The 9417-nt window shown below is 40.6% G+C and overlaps 1 long non-coding RNA gene across 1 annotated transcript; it reads right to left on the minus strand.

Annotated features, from left to right (window-relative positions):
• Window positions 1–7918: 7918 nt before the first annotated feature.
• LOC308363611 lies at window positions 7919–9069 on the minus strand. The gene is made up of 3 exons (XR_013968604.1): window positions 8987–9069; window positions 8237–8385; window positions 7919–8080 (listed from the first exon to the last, which is right to left on the minus strand). It is a non-coding gene; the product is annotated as an uncharacterized lncRNA (long non-coding RNA).
• Between the last annotated feature and the right edge of the window lie 348 nt (window positions 9070–9417).

A 9417-nucleotide genomic window follows, 5' to 3' on the forward strand; every position in this document is an offset into this window, starting at 1 on the left:
TTAAGAATACTAATGCGTGAAAATGCTTTTCCACACTGGGCACATACATGAGACTTCTCTCCAGTGTGTACTACCATATGCCGTTGAAGATTTGAAGAATCTGGAGAAAAAAAAATTCCACACAATTCCATGCATGAGGCTTCTCTCCAGTGTGTATTAACATATGGTATTCAAGACTTGAAATATATGTAAATGCTTTTCCACACTGGGTACATTTATGAGGCTTCTCTCCAGTGTGTATAATTATATGCCTTAGATGACTTGAAGAGCATGTAAATGCTTTTCCACACTGGGCACATTCATGAAGCTTCTCTTCAATGTGTATTCGCATGTGGATTTTATAAATCAGTCTTTACTTGAAAAAAAAACCATAACGGTCTGCTTTGTTATATCGCTCAAAAGCTTCTCATTGAATTTTCACCTGTGTACTTTTCTTAAGTTGATTTAATGGCATGTGCTTTCCCCCACTTAAGGCTTATACTGTGTGATCTTAAGTTTATGTTGCTCCTCTCCAGTGTGTATTATTATATGGGTTTTAAGATTTGAGGAGGTTGTAAAGGCTTTTCCACACTGGGCACATTTGTGAGGCTTCTCTCCAGTGTGTATTAGCATATGCTTTTTAAAAAGGTGAAACGCGTGAAAATGCTTTTTCGCACTAAACTAATTTATGAGGCATCTCTCCAGTGTGTACTAGCATATGTGTTTTAAGAATACTAATGCGTGAAAATGCTTTTCCACACTGGGCACATTTATGAGGCTTCTCTCCACTGTGTATTAATAAATGGGTTCGAAGAGTTGAAATCTGTAAAAATGCTTTTCCACACTGGGCACATATATGAGGCTTCTCTCCAGTGTGTATTCCCATATGCCTTCGAAGATCTGTAACACCTGTAAATGCTTTTCCACACTGGACACATTTATGAGGCTTCTCTCCAGTGTGTATTTGCATGTGGAGTTTAAGACTTGAAGTCAGTGAAAATGCTTTTCCACACTGGGAACATTTATGAGGCTTCTCTCCAGTGTGTATTAACGTATGCCTTTGAAGACTTGAAATATGTGAAAATGCTTGTCCACATTGGGCACATTTATGAGGCTTCTCTCCAGTGTGTATTAGCATATGCCTTTGAAGATCTCTAACACCTGTAAATGGTTTTCCACACTGGACACATTTATGAGGCTTCTCTCCAGTGTGTATTAACATATGTGTTTTAAGATTTGAAATCAGTGAAAATGTTTTTCCACACTGGGCACATTCATGAGGCTTCTCTCCAGTGTGTATTTGCATATGCCTTTGAAGATCTGAAACACCTGTAAATGGTTTTCCACACTGGACACATTTATGAGGCTTCTCTCCAGTGTGTATTAACATATGGGTTTTAAGACTTGAAGTCTGTGAAAATGCTTGTCCACACTGGGCACATTTATGAGGCTTCTCTCCAGTGTGTATTCGCATATGCCTTTGAAGATTTGAAATCCATGAAAAGGTTTTTTCACACTGGGCACATTTATGAGGCTTCTCTCCAGTGTGTATTAACATATGTTTTTTAAGATTTGAAATCTGTGAAAATGCTTGTCCACACTGGGCACATTCATGAGGCTTCTCTCCAGTGTGTATTCGCATATGCCTTTGAAGATCTGTAACACCTGTAAATGCTTTTCCACACTGGACACATTTATGAGGCTTCTCTCCAGTGTGTATTAACATATGTTTTTTAAGATTTGAAATCTGTGAAAATGCTTTTCCACACTGGGCACATTTATGAGACTTCTCTCCAGTGTGTATTAACATATGTTTTTTAAGATTTGAAATCTGTGAAAATGCTTTTCCACACTGGGCACATTTATGAGACTTCTCTCCAGTGTGTATTCGCATATGCCTTTGAAGACTTGAAATCTGTGAAAATGCTTTTCCACACTGGGCACATTTATGAGACTTCTCTCCAGTGTGTATTCGCATATGCCTTTGAAGACTTGAAATCTGTGAAAATGCTTTTCCACACTCGGCACATACATGAAGCTTCTCACCAGTGTTCTGCTTTTGATTAACACTAAGAGTGTGTGTTTCCTGGTGTTCCTCGAGTTCTCTCAGGACCGTGAAACTCTTCCTGCAGACTGTGCTGTGGTAAGGCCTTTCATTGAGTTGCTGGTTGAGTTCATCATTCTTTCCATGGAGCTTCTGTTGGGTTCCATCTGAATGTTCTGCACCTGAAAGAGATTCATATGGATTTAGAATGACAGACAGATGTTCTAGATGCAGCAACTAATTGTTCCCCGATGAGGAAATATTCCATTGTTTGGATGTTCTGATACACCTGGAAGAGTTAGATTAAACTTAAACTCTTCTGCATGGAGCATGTTTGTGTTTCAACCCCCTTCACTATTAAAACAAAATCAATTTTCTTACTCACATTGATTGTGCACTAGCATTTGGCATACTAACCACACCATTTGGCATAGTAACCACACTAATTGGCATAGTAACCACATCAATTTGGTGCAGTAACCACATCAATTCTCTGATTGGTCTTGCCACTAATCATAGCAACTGTGTGCAGCGGTTTTAATTTCTTTTCGTTTTTTTCACAGGTGACCTGTTTATGTATTATCTTCAAAAAGTTTGATGGTATGGTTGTGCATATTGCCATTCCAACTAGCAGCAATGCTGCGGTCTGAGAAGGAAACCCCACAAAAAAGTAAGGAAGGCTTGGTAACACTTTACTTATTATTCCTATATAATTCACAAAAACTAAAAATCCCTCTCCACATTTCCTCTTCAACACAATTTCCTGCCTAACCAAGAGCTACAGTGTAGCCGTCCACTCTATCCCTTTAACCTGTAATAGTAACGACTTCATTCACTTAAAAAAAAATAAAGATTAACAACCTTCTTTCCACTCCCAGTCCCCCTTACTGACACTACACCAGAAACACCCATGTGACCTGGGGTTTTCCCAGAATCCTTCACCACTACTGATATCCCAAAATATACCTCCCTGATCTTCTCATCAAAATCCTCAACATGCCTATAAGACCCTGTCCTTGAAAATCTGCTTAAAAACACTCTAGAACACCCTCTTAAGCACAGTCTACTTGATGAGACTTTACTTAAGCAATAAGGTACGAGAGGCAGTACTGTATCGTCAATAATGTACTGTTCGAGGGTGTTGTTAGGCCCGTCACGTAGCAAACCGGTTGGTTACAACCTAAGTCTGATATTTCCCGGCATGACCTCACTCTCGGTTAGTAAATACTTAATAATAATAATCATAATAATAATATTTGCTAATAAGAATTAACTCTGACATCAGGATATGTTCCAATATCTCATCAAGACAGCGATCATCTAACCATCTCTTAAAAAGCCAAGCGTTGGCTCTGATTACTAATTACAGACCAGTCTTCCAGTCAGGCTTCAGAGCTCTACATTTTTTATATATAACATTTGTTTTTCATTATTATTTTAATTTTTTCAGTCACCATTTTGAAATCACACTTTTCTAGAACATTTATCTTGCTTAAACAAAGAAAATGAATGATGAAAATTATTAATATATGATTTATTCACTTATGGTTATCAAGTTTTTATTTTATCAAAATCACTAACCCTAACCCACTGAAAAAGAACTTGAACACGTCACAGCTCTCTATCTCCAGATCAGAACTTAAACAAGTCACACACACACACCTCTCTATCTCCAGATCAGAACTTCAACACGTCACACACACACACCTCTCTATCTCCAGATCAGAACTTAAACAAGTCACACACACACACCTCTCTATCTCCAGATCAGAACTTCAACACGTCACACACACACACCTCTCTATCTCCAGATCAGAACTTAAACAAGTCACACACACACACCTCTCTATCTCCAGATCAGAACTTAAACACGTCACACGCACACACACCTCTCTATCTCCAGATCAGAACTTAAACACATCACACACACACCTCTCTATCTCCAGATCAGAACTTAAAACAAGTCACACACACACACACACACACACACACACACACACACACACACCTCTCTATCTCCAGTCTCCCAGTCAGGCTTCAGAGTTCTACATTTATATATATATTTTTTTTTTCAAGTCACACACACAACTCTCTGTCTTCAAATGTCACATTTAGTGACATTTCTAAAGGTTGCAAAATACCGGAGTTGAAAAGACATCAAATCTATAAGTCAATTAATGATGACATCAAACTAATCCTCAACATGCCTATTAAACCCTGCCAGTAGTCTGACGTCATCATTAATTGACTATTGAACAAAGTTCTTAGTGCATCATTATGAAGTACTTACTTTCCAGAAGACAATCGTTGTGTTCCTGCTCATCCTCCTCTTTCTTCACTTTAACCTCCACTATCTGTAGTGTTTCATTATAAGTGGAGCTTAGTGACTCTGTGAAGTCTGATTCAGTTTTACAGTGAAGATCTGCAATGGGCTTTTCTTCTTCATCTTGGCATGAAATCATTTGTCCATATTCCTCTTCTTTTATGTCTTCTTCTTTCACTCTTAGTCTCATGGGTACCTGGGGTGTTTCATCACAGCCAGGACTCAACGGCAGTCCAAGATTCATGTTAAAAGAGAACCAGAGATGATCCCGTCCAGAGTTCCCTATATGGTCAAGGGAACACCACAAAGAGAAAAACAATGGCTTTCAAGATCGGGTTGTCTTCCTTCTTTGTAAAAGTTCCATAGATCGACTGGCACGTCGCATTTTGCACGGAGGAATTCACTTCTATATTACCGCAGTAAGTTATCACATAAACATCAGTTAGTAAGTGTTAACGTCAAGCAGTGTTTACCACAGCAAAATATGAGGACGAAATTACCTTTACAGAACCAACAACAGCAACACGATAGACTTTTCACGTGGACTCCTCTCTAATGTAGATCGACTGGCACGTTGCATTTTGCACGGAGGAATTCACTTCTATATTGACGCAGTAAGTTAGCACATCAAGATCAGTTAGGTAAGTGTTTACGCCAAGCAGTGTTTATCACAGCAAAATTACCTTTACAGAACCAACAACGGCAACACGTTAGACTTTTCACGTGGACTCCGCTCTAATGTTCTTACTTGTGAACTCCCAGTAGTTGGTAAACCAACCAGAAAACTGCATTACTGCCACTGTCTGGACAGGAGTGTGACTGCAGTAAACTCTCTCGTTTAACTTCAGAGACCGAACTGTAGATTGCTGCAGTCCAATAGGGTCCGACTGCGTCCTGCGTCCTCCTGCCAAGACACGCCCCGTGTACAAAGACGCGCCCCTCGTGTAAAATACACGCCTATATACAACGATTGACCAATCTCAGCGTGATAACGTAATACGTAGGATTGTGATTTCCTACTGCGGGCAGTCATTTTCCAACGTAGCACAGAGACGGGTAAAAAATAACGAAATATTTGTCCTTGTACTGTTGAGTACGGTGTCACAATGACAATGGGATCTCCACTGAAGTTTTCCCCGTCCTTCCTTAGTCTGATGTTGGAGTTTATTTGTAAGCAACTTTATTGGAGCTCCAGCAGTTGTCTTGTTGAGCAACAACATCGTTAACTCTTCTGTTACGTTTTTGTCAAAACCTACAAAACGTAGTGATCTTTGCCATACAGCTACACAGCCTGCCACACCATAGGTACACAAAATAGGGTTTCAATATTTCAGTTAACTTCTGTAAGTCCAGATATTGCCTGGTGTTTGTAGGCTACGGGAGGGAGTCAATTTACTGTAACAGTGGAGTTAAAAAGTTAGTGTAACATTTTGCTCATGGGCAGTGTCATTTAAATTCGAGCTCTTAATATTCACAAAAATATTGATTGGAATTTTCTCTGAAAATGTCAGGCTGACCAAAGAGTAATGAAGAGAAACCGAATTTGCATTTACTGATAACTGTGATGTCAAATGCATATACTTGGCATTAGAGAGGTACAAAGTAAAGTTACTTAAAGGATTCAAGCCTTAGAATTGTACATTTTCGCCCCTATTCCACTTGTATTGTTTACAGACAATACTTATGCATACGATAGGGAATTCTTAGTAAGGGAAACATGACTCAGGCCATAAGGGTAGGCTAAATTTTTTTATTATACAGAAAGGGAAGGTCATTACACAAAGCATTTAAAGTAAATAAAAAAGTAAATACAAAATATGTGCAATAACATAAAAGGATAAAATTATTATTAAAAATGGGAAACACAAGAGGCATTGGCAGGTATAAGTTAACACAAAAAAAAGTACAAAATAAAGGGGACGGAGAAGAGGGCCCTCAGAATTGGGACCCAGAGGCAGAGCAGATGTGTGTGTGTGTGTGTGTGTGTGTGTGGGGGGGGGGGGGCACAGCCAAACATCTCGCAGGGGCCCCTTCTACAATATTTCGTGGGCCCAGAGAGAGAGAGAGAGAGAGAGAGAAAGAGAGAGAGAGAGAGAGACACTTTTTACTCATTTATATCCCACTCCCCCCCATCATTCAGGTGGCAATCCCAACTACAATAGCCGGGAAAGTCGTCAGTTGCATAAAAGCCCTGGAGGACTCCCCGCTGGCCGCTCCCCCTGTAGCCAGGCCCGCTGTCTTTGTACAGTTGGCGGCATTGCAGATTGCGGCACTCAGAAATGGCCAATGCCGTTCGGTACCTCTCTCTGTGGCTTGGAGCCAATCTGCTCCATTTCACCACACCTAAAATCCAATGAGCAGTGTCAGTTTAGATGCCTACACACATTTCTCTACAACCACACTTTTTGGGCATTTTTAATGGCATGTCAACATCTGATGCAACAGCTCTGTAAATGCAGTATTATTTAATAACTTACTGTCTAGCCAGTTGTAATGAGCCTCATAAAACTGTGGCTGGCAGACAACGGCGTTCATCTTTTGGCAGGTCATAGCCAGCCGCAGGATGGCGGAATAACCATCTTCCAATACCACCATGAGAAAAATCTCTCTCATCACTTCCTCCGGCAACTGTGGAAACAAACAGGTGGCAGTTTGTCAAAGGGTGAAGAGCTGGTGGGGGAATGCAAACAGGCTTTGCAAAGTTCTTTTTTTGGAATTCAATATCATAGGCACTGAAAGCAGTGAAACAGGTGCTTAGCAGTGTATGTATGATCAGGGCCTTTCAGTCATGTTCTGCCATGTTTGTAAAGAACAGCATATCCAAAAAGCTTTCAAATATGGTACAGTCTATGGCAGTTATTGTGACATACCTCCAAAATTCCAACCTCCTGGTCGTCAGGCCAGCGTTTTTTGAAAGGTGTAGGTGCCTATCACACACACACACACACAGTGCAGTAAATGAATATGCTGGTACACAAATTTACACTCGCTCAGACACATTCACTCAACACACACAGCGTAAAACATTAACATACTGATACAGACTTGTACAACACACACATCCTACACACGTCCTACATACATGTCCATGGATTCATTATTGATCGTTCACTATTAATTTGAAAGGGCTGCGAGTTGTTTTTTAAACATTGTCCATTCATTTTCCCTTGTTGTTCTCAGAAAACGCTCTAAAGATTTGTTATTGTGTTGCTCTGTAATCATATAAGCTACTTGTGTAGACCAAAATGGTGTTGAGGATGTTGCCAAAACAATTTAATAAAAAGTTTGGTATAAACAAATCCTCCAGTTGCATCCCAGAGGCACTTGTTGTTTGGGTCATATCATGCCTACACACGTCCTACACACGTCCTACACACGTCCTACACTTTGTCGGAGAGCCTTCCCAGATGAGTTACAGCTGTAATAGCTGCAATAGCTGCAAAAGATGTGTATATAAAGTCATATTACAGCAATAGGCCTTGAGATGGAGGTGGCGGGTGCGTGGCTGGCATTGCACGGCGTGCTGAGGCCTTGAGATGGAGGTGGCGGGTGCGTGGCTGGCATTGGGCTCGGCGTGCTGAGGCCTTGAGATGGAGGTGGTGTCCTCATGCCAGGGCAGGTCTGCAGGTGCTTTATGCATGAAGTTTTGCTGCCAGTAATGGTTGAGCACACACTGTGGTAGTGTGGAGATCTTGTGTTGGCACAGTTGTGTTGGCACCTATAGATTTTGTAGCCTTCCAAAAAGGAACAGAAAAGTAAATTAGAAAATATTAACTGTTAGTATTCCTTGTTCCCTACATCACAAGCTAATTGATATGTTATGAGTTTGATAAAAGCATAAAGAACATAGAATATAAAACATTAGTGACATGCATTTAACTTTCAATTACCATTGTGAGATGGCTGCTCTGTCATGTGTTTGAACATGTGCAACCATGGCTGGGTAATCGCCAACTTTTCTACAAACTTGGCACCCGTAAGAATCTCCAAACCGCACTGGCTGCATCAGAGATCCATGTTTGCAAACAGTTGGATGGATCTGAAAAGACAAAAAGTAATTTCTGCTGCACAAACAATTCAACCAGATTAACAGTTTAAGTCAGCTCTTAGGCATCCAATGTGTAATTAACTAAACCAACCCTATAGATAAATGCAAGTGTATACAATGTAAGCGCAGGTGTGACATAGATGCTGTAACATGGCTCACACAAACAGACAGATCTTCCTCAGGCATCTTTGATCTAATTAAGTCCTTTGCAAGCAGTGTGCAGATCCTTTCCCGCTCCTACTAGTTAGCGGCTAACCACATAGCCATGGGATGACAACTTCAAATCGGTAACACGGAGAAATGATGATAATCAAATCAATACAAACCAGGGAGAGTATATTGCGACAAAACAAACACGGCATCAAACGCGGTAATTAACAATTAAATAGGTAACATGAAAAGCAACAACTGTTAAGCTTAAGAAATGTCAACATAAAGGAAAAGTTAGCAGAGACATCCCAAAAACGCAGCCAATTTGTGGTTGGATTGACGACACATTATTACGCTGTGAGTGTACATGAAAATTTAAAGTAGAACTACACCAAGAACAATGACAGTATACGATCTCTGACTGATAATGCAGTCCACTTACCAAATCAATCGAGGCAATCATCATTATGCTGTCTAACTGCTGTTGACCAATTCGTTAAATCTCCGGACTAGTTTCGACAAGAGAAGAGATCCGCAAATGTCAAATAGATTATGGCTCTGCACGAGGCTATGTGTGACGCCAGACACCGTCGGGAATCAGACCAATCAGGGCCGACTAAATACACGCCCTCCTTACAATACACGCCTCCTCAAAATACACGCCCCCGTCTTGCAGGACGCAGTCGGACCCTACTCCTGCAGTCACATTCCCATCTAGACGGTGGCAGTAAAGCATAGGTTTCTGGTTGGCTTGCCAGCTACCGGATGTTCACAAGTGAGAACATTTCAGAAGAGTCCACGGGAGAAATTCACCGCGTTGAGGAGGTTACCTCTGGAAATACAATTTCGTCTTCGTATTTTTCCGTGATAAAC

The sequence above is a fragment of the Sprattus sprattus genome (assembly GCF_963457725.1).
Source record: "Sprattus sprattus genome assembly, chromosome: 1".
In the NCBI taxonomy this organism is placed as follows: Eukaryota; Metazoa; Chordata; class Actinopteri; order Clupeiformes; family Clupeidae; genus Sprattus; species Sprattus sprattus.